Source organism: Gadus macrocephalus, chromosome 11 (assembly GCF_031168955.1).
Source record: "Gadus macrocephalus chromosome 11, ASM3116895v1".
Classification (NCBI taxonomy): domain Eukaryota; kingdom Metazoa; phylum Chordata; class Actinopteri; order Gadiformes; family Gadidae; genus Gadus; species Gadus macrocephalus.
Genome location: NC_082392.1, coordinates 7,288,135 through 7,304,479, shown reverse-complemented (window position 1 = coordinate 7,304,479; position 16,345 = coordinate 7,288,135). Strand labels below are relative to the sequence as shown.

Here is a 16,345-nt window from a genome sequence, read left to right as displayed (position 1 = left end):
AACTATGAGTTCCTGGCACTGTTGTTGAGCATTAAACAGTGTTGGGTAAGGATAGTAGTCTTACTAGTTTAACTACCGTATATTGCTATTTTCATGAAAATTATCATTTATTTTGTGGGAGCAAGTAATAGGCCCCAAGGACAAGCATACCCATCCTTTACCCGGCCCAGTATGGTCTAATCATGAAATTCACTGATATTTGAGGACCTCAGCAGTTGAGGGCATGTTGCTGCTGGTACTTAAGCCTATCCCTGCTAACAGGGTGCCTTTCCAGAGCAAAGGAAATATGGACGCATGAAGAAATCTCATGTTGCCAGATGTCACAGCAGCAGCAGAAGGAGGGAGATAGGAGATTGGAGGAGAGGGCTTGGACTAAAGGTGTGTGTGTGTGTGTGTGTGTGTGTGTGTGTGTGTGTGTGTGTGTGTGTGTGTGTGTGTGTGTGTGTGTGTGTGTGATCACTGTCATAATGCGTACAGTGTCTCTCAGCCTGAGGTAGCGTTTCCTTTCCTATACACTCTTAGTAAACAGGAAGCAGATTTTCTCTCTCTCTTTCCCATAGCCTCTTTCGATCCCTGCCACCAAAGCCGTCTTGCTTCCTCAACCCCGTATCTCTGTCTGATGACACATAGATCTGATATATTTGTAGAATATATTTACATTTTTCTTTTATCATCACTTGCTTATCAAGTTAAAAACAAACCGCATTTAATTACAGTGAATTACTGCATTGATCAAATCTGAGCGTGCTTTAAGTTTATCACTGATAACTTATTTTGTCGTTAAATCTGTTCATATCAAATAACCCGCCTTTGTGTTTGCCAAACCTTGAGATTAGTTTATCTCCAAGCTCAGCTCCTTATTAGTTACAAAGTCAATTGTGTATTGAAGGTAACAGTCAATTGTGTCCACCGGTTCAAGCCACAAAAGCACTTTGTGACTGACATGGTGGCCTGCCAAAGGAGGAAGCCTGCCTTGTCTTACCTATGTTCTCCAGTCTCTATTCCTGGAATTCCTGTTTTTTATTTTGGTCCCATCTGTGCTTCCCTTGCAGAGCGGTCAGATCATGAGTTTCTATGCATCACCTTTTGTTGGCCATGTCATTGTCCCTATTTAGCATGGATGTGGCGAGGTAAACTTGTGTTTGTGGAAATGTGATCGGGCTAGTCCACCAAAGCATGTGTGATCATGTGTTGGTGGTCCCTCCTGCGGGCCCCTGAGCACCCCCACGTCCATCAGCTGTAACTGTGTATGTACAGGCACTGAGAGCAGTACAGGGGTGGACTGGAGCTGACATAGAGGAGGGGCCATTGATCAGGGGTTGGGAGGTCATGTTTGTTGCTAGTAGGGCTGCAGTCAACCAAAGAAAATCAACCAACTGACCGATTGATTGATGGGGGAAAAAATATATATAATAATAACATTATCTCTAGATTAGCACGTTATCCTTAAATGAACTTCATCAGCCACAGTGCACTCTACTCTACCTACTAGCCTGAACATCACGTACCTGCTGTTAGGAGAAGGTCATCGGGTCTCAGATCCACTCCTGGTCTGAGTCACACTGGGTTAGGGCAGAGCTTCAGTGTGGACGGGTCATACCGGACCAGCCATGGAGTGCCGGACCGCTCGGTAGAGAGAAACGTCGGCCGGTTTGATTCTAGTTTCTGTTGGGTGTTTAATAATGGGTCCCGATAGAAGACGCTGCTATGTCTGCCAAGGGGCCAAGTCTGATACGTTCATACTCTGAGCCGGGCGTTCAACACCCACGTTGATGGAGCATCGCAGACAACTTGAAAAAGAATAACTTATGCCTTCCATTGTTAGAATGCCAACCCACTTTTTGGTTGTCCTTTTTAACCACATGCTGCCACACCAAGACTTATTTCACATGGTGTCCAATAGTTTGTAGTTAATGTTCAGTAACTAGAGCAGGTTGACCTCCTGTATTATCAGCCTTATAGTCTATCCATAGGGTTATATAACAGAAACTATGGAACCTTGAATATCATTTTTTCAAACACTAAATAGTCTCTCACTTAAATAAAACGCATCGTCTGCATATGGCGGCCCCACCTGCGAAAAATAATGTATATGTATGTCATCATTGGGGTCAACTCCACTCTTTAAATGTATGCAAACAGATAACAAACCACATGCTTACTGGCTGGGTACTGGGTAGTAGTGTTGGCTCGTTTGTTCGTGAACCGGTTCGAATGAACGGGTCTTTAGAACGAACAAACCGAACCAGTTCGTCTCTCTCGTTCGTTCGGTCGTCTCGTTCAATATTCGATTCACCGGAAACTCGACTGAACGAACAAACGAGTTTCCGGTAGCACTAACTCCACTGAGTCTGACTGACTCAGATGAGAACCGTGCAATGGCGTGTATTCCATGATGTGATTCACCGTTACCGGAAACTAGGCTGAATCGCGAACGACTCCTCCACGTTCAGTCGAGTTTCCGGTGAATCGATTCACCGGAAACTCGACTGAACTGGGAGGAGTCGTTCACGAATCGTATGTTCGTTCAGCCTGGTTTCCGGTAGCGGTAAATCGCATCATGGAATGGACCCCATTGCACGGTTCTCAGCTGAGTCAGTCAGACTCAGTGGAGTTAGTGCTACCGGAAACTCGACTGAACGAACAAACGTTTCGCGAACGACTCCTCGTAGCGAACTGAATCACGCGAACTGGGTCACGGAAACGAATCATTCAATCCAACACTACTGGGTAGTCATGTTTCCCTGTGTTAAGAAGCTCTCTAAATTGGTTTAAACTGCAATTGAAATCTGTCATGGTCACTGTTTGTTTACAGTTTTCTCAGTCGCTTTGGTACATTTCTCGAATCATCCTCAACATTTGCAAAACAGTAAGTGCAATTCTCAAAACAATTCGTACAAATGGCAAAACACCATGGATTACCTGCAAAAGCCAGTCTCTTGCTCAAAATCCTTAGTTCATCTCTCAAAAGTAAATATCTGTGTCAATGAACATGTCGGTGCCATCAGAATAAGAAAAGTCCTTGTGTCATTGTGTACGGATAAGACAGTCAAATTGTTTAGTCATGTTGTCAATATAACAGTACTCTGGAGGGATGTAAACTATGGCTAAATTTTTGAAGACAATTGCTGTAAAATTTTAAGTTACACGTTATGTGTATGTGGGAGATTGATTGCATGAGACTGGACAAGAATTACATTTACGCTTTTACTGTTTGTACTGTAATTTGTTTGCAGACCATCGCATTGTGATACAGAAAGGAAAAGACAGCACTGCATAGCACAAAGAAAAAAAACAAAAAAAGAAGAAACTAGAAATGTGAACATAGGACAATCTAAACAAAAAACTTTCCATGCAGTGCTGTAGGAATTACAGTGCAGTCTTCCTAAACCTCCAGACGTTCCTGTCTGTTGGTCCACAAATTCTCATCCACATTACAAAAATACCTCCATGAGATGCACCTTTGAGCTATTTCAGTAAACTGGTTGATCGTTTGTTGATCTAATTCGTCATACATTTCCCTTCATTAGAGAAAGTCAAGATTCACCTGGGAGCAATTGACCAATTCAGGGCAGATTTAGAAAAAAAAGTATATAATGGAAATGTATCGAAGTATGCTTGAGATATGACAACTTGTTCAAACATTTTGTATGTAAAGACTTATGCAATGGACTTATACCAACATGTTGTGGGGGTGAGACTATTCAACAGAGATTTTTTGATATGCACAAGTGACCCAATGATGTGAAGATTGAAGTAGTTTTGAGAATTTAAATTCTGATCTGAGAAATGTACTAAAGCGACTGAGAAAAACTGTAGCATAGGCTTTCTATGTTAATTTTTAAGAAAAGCAATGCAGAGGACATGTTATTGTTTCCAAATTACAATTTGAAGGATTGTCAAAGAACAATGTTTTTATTGTGTAGTGTGGACTGAGTCACTGCAGCTTAGAAGGAGCTGCATCTTCATTCATAATGTGTGGAGTGATCTGTGATAATGGAGTGTTGGCTTTTTCAAAACAATGTTGCACTAGAGGTTTAGTGTTAACACAATTCCATATGTTCTATTTGAGTTTTGAATGTTGTCAGATGTGTAAAATACATAATTGTACAAATATAAGTCTATAACTAGTTGCTTAAACTGTCAAGCACATGGTCGTTATTTATTGAGCACTGCCTGTTAGGTGATATCCTCTTGCTGGAGCAAGGATCCCCAACCTTCCCCCTCGCTTCTCCTCTTGTCCTGGTCATTATTACTGTAACATTTCATTGCCGTGTCACCCCTGTGCGTGTCTCGCTCAGCCGCTCCTCCTCCTCTCTCCCTGTGTTCCTGCTCCAATTTACGACAGGAATTACATTAGCGCACACTCACAGACAAAATGGAAAAAGTGGCTTGCGTGGGAGAAGAAACAGACCCAGAGAAAAATAACAGGGATTGCACTGCAGGCACAAAGGGTTATGGGGAATGAAAGACTGGTAGATGGCCCAATTTTTGGCAGCCACATTACATTCTTCTCTCAGCTGGAGTGGAGCAATGTAAGAGGAAAGTAACAGAAGAAGAAGGAAAACAAAAGTGCGAACAACACCACCAACAGGAACAAGATGAGGAAGAGAGGTGAAGGAACAGGGAAGAAATGGATGTTGTGATCAAAGGGCTCATGACGTCATAGCACAGCTGACCACCTGGCTATGTGTTCTTGAACGTCTCTAGTCACAACAACAGCTGTGTGTATGTTTGTGTTTGTGTTTGTGCGTGCATGGGAGCGTTCGCATGTGCATCCATGTGTGTGCCTTGGCTGACCCTCTTTGGAGGGCTGGATCAATGCTTGGCTGATGTAATGCCCACTTGGCAAGTTGGCACGCCCACTTGGCAAGTTGGCACACTTCTTTGTTGGGACATGTTGCTTGGACAACATGACCCTGCTCATAAATTAGCAGAATAACTTGGCGTTTTCATGTTTGATGCGTTTCTTTTTGTTTGATGCACTGACTCTGTGGAGGTGTCACACTAAATTTGTACCGGGGGCGAAATTTGTACCGGGCGCGTCATCCATACGTAATCCACTCCAAATCTGCCTGGCAACAGATGATCGCTTCGTCCGTTGCCTGGCAACGGACGATCGCGTCGAATGACGTGAACATTCGCGAACCTTCTATCTAGCGATCCGTTATCTGTATTGTGCTATTTCGTCCTTGACCTGCTTTTAAACTCAGTTTACTTGCTAAATTTGATTAAACAATTAAATACAATACACATAAAGTAAAAACAAGTGTTATCTGTAATGATATCAACATCAGTTATTAGACCGTCACACGGAGCATGCGCAGTTGGATTGGCGCGCTGCATGTTGATGTCTGTTCCAAGATACATCGTGTGTTTATTAAGGAACCCAACAAAACATTACATTATCTAGCGATCCGTTAACTGTATTATGTTATTTCGTCTTTGGCAACATGAGCGCGAATGTTTCTTGAAACCTTCCCGGCAACGGACGACGCGATTATCTGTTGCAGGGCAGGTTTGTAATGGATTACATAATGATGCCCGGTACAAATTTCGCCCCCGGTACAAATTTAGTGTGACAGAGGCCCTTTTACAATTGCAGTGTTCCAGTCAGCAATGACTACTGAAATTAGAATTTAGTATTGATTAGATTAGGTTAGAAAAACTTTATTTATCCAAAGATGGGCAATTTCGTTCAGTTTCCAGTCTCACATATAAATTACTTAATAAATACAATAAATAGCAATAGGAGGTAGACAAAAACATATATCAAAGGCAGTCCAACACACACATTTAACTCACAATTAATTTCAGCCAGTCAGTAACAACCACCCTGCCCCCGGAAACACCCAGCAACACTGGTGTGCTCTCCACCTACTCCTGACTTTTGTCATCATTTAGTTACCTGATGGTTGCAGGGATAAAAGAGTGGGAGTACCTCATTGTTCTTGCCCTGATTGAACAGTAGCGCCGCCCTGAAGGCATTAGTTTAAATTCTTTACTGAGGACATGGTCAGGCTGACTGATCTGATAGCTTTCTGGACTGCTTGTTTGTTCCACAACTTATGAACTTATGCTCTTGAGCTGGATGCCAGTGATCTTAGAGCAGATCTTCACAATTTTATTTAAACTATTCATGTCCTTCACTGACAGACTGTTAGTCCAGCATATAAATGAAAAAGTTAAAAGACTCTCAATGAAAGATTGGTAAAAAATTCTCAAAATAACTTTAGAGACACTGAAAGAGTTCAGCATTCTCAACAGGTGAACTCTTTGTTGTCCCTTTTTAACAATTACCTCAGTATTTGTATGAAATTTAAGATGGTTATCAAATACTGTGCCTAGATATTTGTAGGTGTCTACAAGTTGGACTTCCTCCCCATGGATGACACTTGGTTTGAGCGCTCCCTTCACTTTCCTAAAATCTATGACTAGCTCCTTTGTTTTTTCTACATTTAGATGTAAGAAGTTGTTATCACACCAATTAACAAACGATGTCAAAGCAAGGCCATGGCTGCAATGTGGACCTTGGAAAAGGGACAGCAATGCAGTGTCGTCTGAGAATTTAGCTAGATAACTTCCCTGTTGAGAGGACCTACAGCTATCTGTGTACAAAATGAACAACAGGGGTGAGAGTACGCACCCTTGAGGTGAACCAGTATTCGAGGTAATGGCCTGGGACAAGTGTCCATTTACAGAGACCCTCTGAGTTCTGTCTGTTAAGAAGTTTAAAAGCAACAACAGTATCTGATGGGGTAACTCAAACTCAGCAGCTAGTCTCTCAATTAAAATATGTGGCTGCATCTTATTGAAAGCAGAAGAAAAGTCTGCAAATAACAATCTAGCATGAGTTCCAGGCTTTTCTAAATGTTTATACATTGTGTCTAAAAGGAAGAGTTTTGCATCATCTATACCTTTCCCAGTTTGATAAGCAAACTGCAATGGGTCAAGTTACCACTGACCAAGTTACCACTGACCAGGGACATGATTTCATCCTTAATAATTTTCTCAAAATTTTTCATTACTAAGGATGTAAGTGCTACTGGTCTGAAGTCTTTTAGCTCTTGGGGATTTTTTGATTTCGCTACTGGTATTATAGTGGACCTCTTCCATATCTGAGGTATCTGGCCTTTCTTAGCACACATATTAAAGAGTGGAGTGAATACCACACTGAGCTGGTCAGCACAGTAACGCAGTGAGTCCGCAAACAGCATCAGGGCCAGCAGCTTTCATTACTCTTAAACAGAGTTGTTACTAGTTCCTGGACTATCACAATGTCATTGTGAGGGACAAGAGAGTCCCTCCCCATAGAAATGTTCTCAGAGAAATCAGATGATTCAAAACGTGAGTAAAACATAATAAAAACATTTGACAAATCAGGGACATCAACACCTTTAACAGTTATTGGCTGCCTGGATTCACTGGAATACTGATTTATGGGTACGGGCGGGTGCGGGTTTGCAAAATAAGACCCGTGCAGGACTCTTGCACTGGCACACTAGCTGAAGGTCGGAAGAATGAGTCAATAGTTTGCTCACAGAAACGTTTTACGCCAGTCGATATTTAATCTCTAGGACCCTCCCCCTCCAGACATTAGCCACTAACAGTGGCCATTCCCTATCGTTCTCACACTCATTGGCCTGCTACAGAATCCGGATTCGTTGACGCGCCCCCTTCCCCGTTTAACATGTAAAAAGAAAGTTGCAGTCTGGAGCCCTGATTTGGGTATTCTAGTTTACTTCTTGTTTTTGTTTATCGATCATCCCTGAAAAGAAGAGCCACATGAGGAGTTTCACATGGAAGTGAGATCAACGTCTGTTAGATATCACAGATCTAGGGACATTGTCAGGCATCAACTTGACTCGAAACCTGTCAAATTGATTAACTTGCTCACAATAGCTATTGTGGCTTTGCTTTTGGCCAACAACTGTATTTCATAATTCATTTAAATTGCTGAAATGACAACACAATTCCAGCTGGTTTGTTGCATCATTTGGTCTTTGAGAATCTCAAAATCAAAATTTAAACGATTATGAAATAAAAACAAGTTTGAGGTAGTAAGTGGTTGCTAGCACACACTGGTCAATTTAGTCTAACCGTGTAACTAGCCTGCACCTACAATAATTCTGATGTGATGAGGTATGTCTATGAAGACTGTCTATTCTTTTCGAATCTCCTGTATCTCAGAGAAGCCGCTCCACCGCTCATATATTAGCTTTATGATTGACAGGTGATCCTGTATTCATAGAATGCACGATAATCAACATTTTCAGCTGCTTAAGTTGTTTTTGCGAAACAGACATGAGTAATGAGAACAGGCAAGGCTTGATAGTCTAATTAAATTTGCAGAAACCATGGCATATAGAAACATACTGGCTTTGCACTAACCCTATAGTATATTCCCTCACAGCGCTCTGTGTGTGGGCTGCGATAAGGGTCTCTGATATGAAAGCATACACACATGCTTGCACACAGCACTGGCAATGTACATCCCATTGGGCTAGAATGACGTCTTGGCTATAAGTAGGCCAAGGACCGGAGTGAAGGACACACACTTACATAAGTACATACACTCAATCATATTCAGTCTCATCTTTCATTCACTGCCACTTTCTCAAATATAGCATATTAATCCATCCACATTTTCAGCACTGCAAATCCATCTTCTCTCTCCCAATCTCCTTTGTCGCACTGCTCTCTTTTATCGCATTCCAGGCCCAGCCCAGTGCCTCGGGTGTCGTTTGACCTCCTTGCATCGGGAGGGTGTGGGTATGGAAGATTGAATCAGTGTACAGAAAGTATGTTTAGGCTGGCAAGTGGCAACACTCAACTGACAATCTTAACCTGGAGAGTGCATCATGAGTCCTCTACTCTTGGACAACAAGCGTTTCTGTTTTGTTTTTAACTATTTTCTTAAGTGGTGTTACCAGTGACGTTGGCTCTTTGACTCTGTGCGTGAGAACATGTGTTTCTTCAGAAACAGATGAGTGTTGTGGGTATGTGGTACTGAGCCAGGAAGCATGGTTAATACTGTTGAGTGACACAGCATCACTCTGGTCTTCCGCTCCCAGTTGTAAGTTGTCGTTTGTCCAGCTATCTGTGACGTTTATTTGGCAGCGGGTTTTCCCTGAGGTATCATTACGACGTACTGGGGAGCAGATGTAGGGCGGATTACAGGAACCACAGCCCCTACCCGCTATAACTTGTGGATGACTTTTAGGAGGAGTAAGGAAAAGTCGAATAGTGTTCAACGTCTAAGCTGAGGTTTTGGACTTTAACACTTAAAGAAACATGCAGGGGAGTTGGCTCATTTTTCATCTTATCAACATCAAGACGAGAAGAATGACGCCTAATTCCATCTGTGTCCGTGTCCGTCCATCTCAGGATGTACTGATAGAGAAATTGACATTGCACTACATGGGAGTAGTGCAATGCAAGCTTCTAGCATAGTTTATGCAGCTATGACTTGGTAACTATTTTCTGTTGAATCCACGTGTTTACCAATATTATGGCAGCGCAGGTATAGCTGTGCAACGTCCGACAGCTGCTCAAACTCATCATAGGCTGCAAAGTAAATAAAGCATAATAAAGTAAAGAAATCATTAAAAACTTATAAAGCCTAATAAAGTCAATAAATCAGAATAAAGCAAATAAAGCAGAATTTGGCAGAAAATATTCCTGTCCTCTCAAAGAAACTGCGGTGAGGGAATTTGTAACTTGAGTATTTTCTAACCAGCTCCAGAATGTCCAATACCACTGGTGGTGAATAGAAGAATTGCGTGCAAAGTGAGCACACACACGTTACGTCTCTGATTGAATCGGTCAGTTGTGTAACATTTTTGCGCAAACATTTTTGTAAATCTCTGATGTGACTCAGGCAAAAATCATGTTCAGGGACAAGTTAATGTTTTATTCAAGTTGTATTGTATTCATGTGACGTTAAGTCACAACGGTACATTCCAATGAAATTGCCGCAAGTACCTTAACATTAACTTGGTAACTTACAATTAGATGAGTCGACTACCAAAGCAGCTGTAAATAATGTGGCGTAAGGTGTCATCATGTTAAAAAAAAATCATACTAAATAAAACTATGACGATATTGAACATTGTTGTAACTTAATAAGGTAATCGTACACATAACAGTGTTTCTTGCAGAATTAGATTCTACTTGTGGTAGCTTACCGGGGGGAGGAAAGTCTTCATTTTGTTGGAAAGATATTGGATCCTCAACAGATATTCCTGCTGTGATTAACAGCGATGTTCTGTAGTGAACAGCAGACTAGATCACCGGTATGAGTCTGCGTGTAGAGGTGTATAGCTCCCCAGAAGGTCAGCATTACTCCTCTCTATAGAGCCATCCTTTTGTTAATTTCTACTCAACTATTTGGACTTCCTCTCTTATAAGTCAGGGTTTTTTCTAAACAAGGGAACAGGGGCGCTGCGCCCCGATACTCCCGGCGTGCGCCATCCTACCGAAATGCCGACTGAACCTGTCAGACTTGGATCTGTACTTACATGCTGCTGTACAACATACACTATTTCTCAAAACGATCTTTTCTCCGCGAAAATATCCCAACACCACCACCTGACAATGTGTCTGATCCTCAAATAACTTATAATTACTCCAAAAATATTCCGATCCGAATTGGAGTTTCCCAGACCGAGTCGACATGCTAACGTTAAAGTTATTAGCAGCTAGCTAGCTAGCTACTATGTATTTGAATGGGTTTTTGGTCTAGGCGCTAAGATGCTAAGCAAGTATACAAGACCATTCCAGTTCTCTCTGCACAAAGCTACGGGTTCCCTGTTACCAGGGAACCCGTAGCAGGGAACTAAATGGCAGCTGCACGGCCGAATTAGCCCAATAAAAGTGTAGTAACCCAGAGAACCAGCTACAACATAGTTTTCATCCAAACGAGCCGTCTTTAGCGAACGGTGAATTGCATTGGCTTCTACGAGCAGTCGGCTTTCAGCCGCGAGCTTAGGGACCGTCTGCAAAGTGCAAAACTGAATTGCATTGGCTTCTACGAGCAGTCGGCTTTCAGCCGCGAGCTTAGGGACCGTCTGCAAAGTGCAAAACTGAAAACGACAACAATAGTAAAATTTCTATAGCGTCGCCATTATTGACTCTAGAGCCCCAAAACTTGTTCCATAGAGGCATGGCACAGGAGGTCTACCATGACTAACGCTACCCTGAACCACCTCCTCAGGATCAGTATTGAGGGGCCTGCAATTGATCAATTTGATTTTGACAAGGCAGTGAGCCGTTGGGGCAGTCTCAGGAACAGACGGCTGCTGTTGTGATTTGTCCTACTTAATAAAAGTTTTGCCAATATTTTTGAAATTTGTCGTGTTTATTTACAGGGTAAAGTTGTACAAGTCTACCAAAAGTTGATAGTATTTTAGTTTTTCAGGATGACCACAAGAGCTAGAATTTCTCTCTAAGATAGCCTCAGAATGTACCATTTAATCATTATTTTTTCAAAGGCTTCGCGCCGTGGAAGGGGGAGACCCCCCTTCCACACCATCCCCCGCCTCGGTCGCGTTGCTCCCTCGGCTTTGCGCAGGGGTCTGCTCCCTGCTACTTTTTTTTTCTAGAAAAAACCCTGTAAGTCATATACTCTATTAATGCAATGCAATAATTACAATGCAATCACATTTGTTGAGTTGTATTCGATCACATTCATACAGTTTTTATTTATTATTTTATTTGTTTGGGCCTGTCAGGGGTTCCCGTTGGCCTGTTGGTCCGCAAGCCCAATGAGGGGGAGACACTGGGGTTTGTATAGACAAGGTTATCCCAAATCCAAAGTTCCTAGCGCAAACAATATACTTCCACTCCCAGTTCAAAGCTTACTCTGCATCTAAAGATAATACCACTGCAGGGAGAGTGAAGTTTGTATAATAAAATATATGGTGTGATTTGGTGGTAAGAGAGGATTCCCTACTTAACATTAATCATCTTTGATCATTAGAAATAATATCAGGCCTTACTTGTTGAAGTAATCTTGAAGAACAGCTGAACAGCTCTGCAGTGCTCGAGTTTCAGAAATGCTTGGTACAACGTAGCTTGTGTGGAAGCTTAAGCACTGCTTGATCAATAATAGAGCGGCGCAACTGAAAATCAATCTAAATCAGAAAATGGGTATGCTAACACTACACCACTGAGCCATGGTGGAGTTAAACTAGTAAAACATCTGCAGGGTTATTTTGACTTCCTCTCTTATAAGTCATATACTCTATTAAACCATGCAATAATTACAACAGAATCATCATTTTTTTTACACAATAGAGCCTATTGCTCAAAAGCACAATAGCTCAGCTTGCATATGTTCCTCCGGCCCTCAAAAAAATTTCTCCTTATGAGTAACACCAGCGATTTTCCGACCAATGACTATTGGTCAGAATAGGTCAGCCCTAATATTGTCCAATAAGATCTAGTGCACATGAGAAGTCTTTATCTGAAGGAAGATGAGATGTGTCCAAAAGGGAAGCCATAGTTATTTTATTTTAAGTTAATCTAATACCTTTGCCGATTTAGACCGAAGTCCGAAAGTAAGGTTTAGTGGATGATCGGTCGAGTTCAATATTTTGGACCGAATTAAAATCCCCACCCATTATGGGATAAGTGATTTATCCCTTATTTTTCAATATAGTGGACTAACAAGTCCATTTTTGATTGAGGTTGTGATCACTGAAACGTTGTTATATATATGCGGTTACTCTGAATTGTTTCTGATAGATGTTTATACAGAATGTGAGGACATAACACTTGTAATCACATATAGGGGCCCGACCGATATTGATTTTTGAGTGCCGATGCCGATTATATTCAGAGAAAAATTACGATTACGATTTAATCGGCCGATTAAAAACAAAACAAAAAAAAGCATATAAAACATAGTTTTTGATACCTTAAATATACTTTAAACACTTTTGACGAATATGTGAATTGAATGCAGAACCTTTGAGTGTTTTAGAATACATTTACAGTCAAAAATGAGTGTAATGTAAAATGTAAAATAAATAACTAACTCCCAATGTGCTGCGCTCGTGAGCAGTGACTAACACGTGCGTGCTGAGCAGTATGGTCTCACCGTTGGAGTCTACAGTATAACAAATTAACATGGCCTGGGACCTAAAGAAAAACAGGCACAACATGCTCAAACAACGCGTCTTGTGTACATTGGTGAGGTGAGCGCACAGCTGCCTGAGCGAGCGTGCTTTCATGTTGTACGGTAAAATTCAATTTCCTCTTTTTTACTCCAGCTAAAGTTGTTAGTTAGCAAGGCAAGTAGGAGCGCAATCTGCAGGATACTAAGCGCAATAACATTTCTAAAAAAAAATAAAAAAAAACGGTTGTAATCGCCGTCTTTTTGGCAGATGTTGATTATTTTCAAAAAGGCTATAATAGGCCGATTAAATCGGCAGGCCGATGAATCGGTCGGGCCCTAATCACATACACAATATGCCACAAAGGTGTTACAACTTGTACAGTTGCTTCTTGACAACAACCACTGGATCAATGAGCCGGGGTCTCCGCTTGGAGTCGCAATTCTAAATACTAAAAGTGATGCAATTTATGACACTCACGGTTTTTCAGTACTATATTTCATTCCTGCACCCTTCTATGAAAAAGAGTGGTTGGTTAACATTTCGGTATACAGCTATTGCTGAGGCTAGCGTGTTTATGCGTAAAGAAAAAGGGATATCCAATGAATGGCTGGTCCTGGGCCACGTAGAGACCTGGGTCCATGGGCCATAGCCGGGCTCTGCCAGAACAGACCAACCTGGCCGGGTTAAGAGTGACTAGCAGGCCTTTTCTCTACTTGAAGAGCTGTTGTATGGAGATCATGGCCACGCCCTAAGCCTGCAAAGCCCAAGTACATTCTGGATGGACTGGATGCCTCGCACACCACCCACATGAGTTGCTCTTGTGAAGTAATTTCCGTGCTTGTAGTACTTAAAGCGTTACCGTTTGTCTTTGTGATTGTTTCATGTCATTGGCTAGTCATTATTATTGTTAGCGTCTTAGCGACATCAGCCTCTTTACCAAACCAGCTGGAAAACAAACCACACAACTGTACATTGTATTGCACGCCACGCACAGCAAGACCGTGCAATGCATAAATTGGTGGCCGGAATAAAGAGATAAATGACCAACGTGGTAAAAATACAAAGGAAATACATCTCTTTACGGGTGCATGCAGACATTTTTGTTGTCGAGTCGTACGGTCAGCCTAACCTAACGAAACTCGGTATCCTCTCAGAATTGCGAGTGGGACCAACCAAAAGTGGGTTCCTCCGTGAAATGCCGCAAGAAAGCTTGGAGATCTCCCCACTTGCAACTCGTGCGGGTCGGTGTACAAGGCATCTGGAACAAAAAAAGGCTGTAAAATATATAGTTGTACTCAATTCATGATCCTCTTTTTCTGTGTATTTCCAGAGGGCATGCCTGAGTGACGAGCAAAGAAGGAAGTGGGATCTCTGAAGCTCCACCCCCTCTGCAGGTGGAGCCTGTGCACATAGGCCAGAGACCCCTTTAATCGTGTGTTCAGGTGAGCTATTGGCGAGAAACATCTTGGAAGTTTCAAATTGTTACAGACCTAGTAATTAATTTCCAAGTTCACAACAAGATGATTTATATTACTCAAGAGTGCTCATGTGATGTGCCAAAGGGAATTATGTGCAAGTTTAATTACAGTCAATTACTCATGCTCAAGATGTTAAGGTAATGAGCTCAATGTAGTGAATCATAAAGAGCTGAATATGATGACATGAGATATTCATGTGGTGTTGAAAGACCAAAGTTGGGCCCACATTGTACTGTTTAAACTCAGTGCTCCGCCCTGCAAGTACTTGTTGCATGAATCACTTCAGACTTCAATACTTGTTTGAATGAATCATAACAGTGTTAAATTAATTAAATCTGCACTAATGGATAAGTAAACACTTCCACCCTTTTAAATCGTAGGGCATTGTGCATATTCAATGGTCAGTAATATCCCCTTCTAACCAGGGTCTGTTGGGGGAGGGAACTAAAGTAATCTTGGAACCCATTCAGTCTGCTGAGGACACAAATAAGTGTTCTGGGGTAAAGCGATCGTATTTCACTTTGGGAAGCCCTTAGGAGACCTCCATAGTAATGATGTATCCACTCAAAGTACTGTGCGTTGCTTTGGAAACAGCATGGCATGCGCATTTGTGTTTGTGGATGTTGACGGGTGTGTCAGTCGGAAAAATGAGGGATACATTTGTCATTTTGCATCTTTAAAGAGCCATCAAAGCGGAGGGCAGGAGGGGAGGGGCTCTGTTTTATTAGCACAGGCCTTGAACACACTGTGGTCTGTATCTGTATTGATGCTGCATAGACAGTGCTCCCCTGCCACCCGCATGACAGTAATGTGTATTGATCACAGCCCAAAATGCCCAAATGACTGGAGATTGCAGTGTTTAATTCTAATTTGCATCCATGCCAACCTTTGCATTGGGAATCAATCCAGCCTGGTCTGACACCACCACTGTTCTAATGCTCTGCCTGTGCTCTCCCTTTATTTATACACACCTTCCCGCTGGAACTTTCATTCGTAGTGGTTTGGGTAGGCATATCCTAAGTCTATATACCGTAATCATGCATAGAGTGTGTAACAAAAGAGTTATGAAATGCTGAATCAAAAAATGGCATTCCCACAAGGCCCCTGTAGATTTATACTGTCAACATTATCACTCCCGTCATTCCGATGCATGGAATGAAATGAGAGCGGATTCAGATGGAACCCAGAGTTTGTCCGGCGCAATGTTTGACTTCCATGTTATTGGTTAGGGGCACCGCGAACGCTTCCAAATTGGCAATTTTGAACCACTATTATTGCTCAAAATAACACCAAACCTCTGCAGTAGCATGATTATGGTCCCTCCCTACACATAAAACGAAGCATCAATTTTCGCTGGAATTACACTTTAAGGTAGTGATGCTAAGGCTACTACATCTCAGATCCCCCTTCGAGAGATTAAGTCAAAAAAGTCTCCCATCTCAAGTTAACTCATTGTTCAGATTCATAGTTTTTGTCCTCCAATTGTTCATTTTACTTTGATGCATCATACTTACATAATTGGCCTATCAAGTCTACAGGGCACACTATTGGCTAATGTCAGTAAATCGCATAATGCAGTCTATAATTCAAGTTATTTTCTACAATCCAACTCCTAAGAGATACAAACTCTATACTCTCTCTACTCTCTATGATTGCATACAACTGAATGTGGCCAAATAGTAAGTAAGCATATGGAAGTGGACAATGGCTAGTTTAGCAATTACTAGCACAGAATATATGCTGCTT

General features: G+C 41.8%; 1 protein-coding gene across 2 annotated transcripts in view; it reads left to right on the top strand.

Moving 5' to 3' along the window:
- Nucleotides 1-16,345, top strand: part of galnt1 (UDP-N-acetyl-alpha-D-galactosamine:polypeptide N-acetylgalactosaminyltransferase 1) — a 48,653-nt gene that overhangs the window by 8,390 nt on the left and 23,918 nt on the right. Inside the window, exon 2 of one of the 2 annotated variants that reach the window (XM_060066123.1) lies at nucleotides 14,452-14,563. The exons of the other annotated variant lie outside the window; for it this stretch is intronic. The gene's annotated coding sequence lies outside the window, so the exon portion shown is untranslated. The remainder of the gene's footprint in view (nucleotides 1-14,451; nucleotides 14,564-16,345) is intronic. 2 annotated transcript variants of the gene reach the window in all.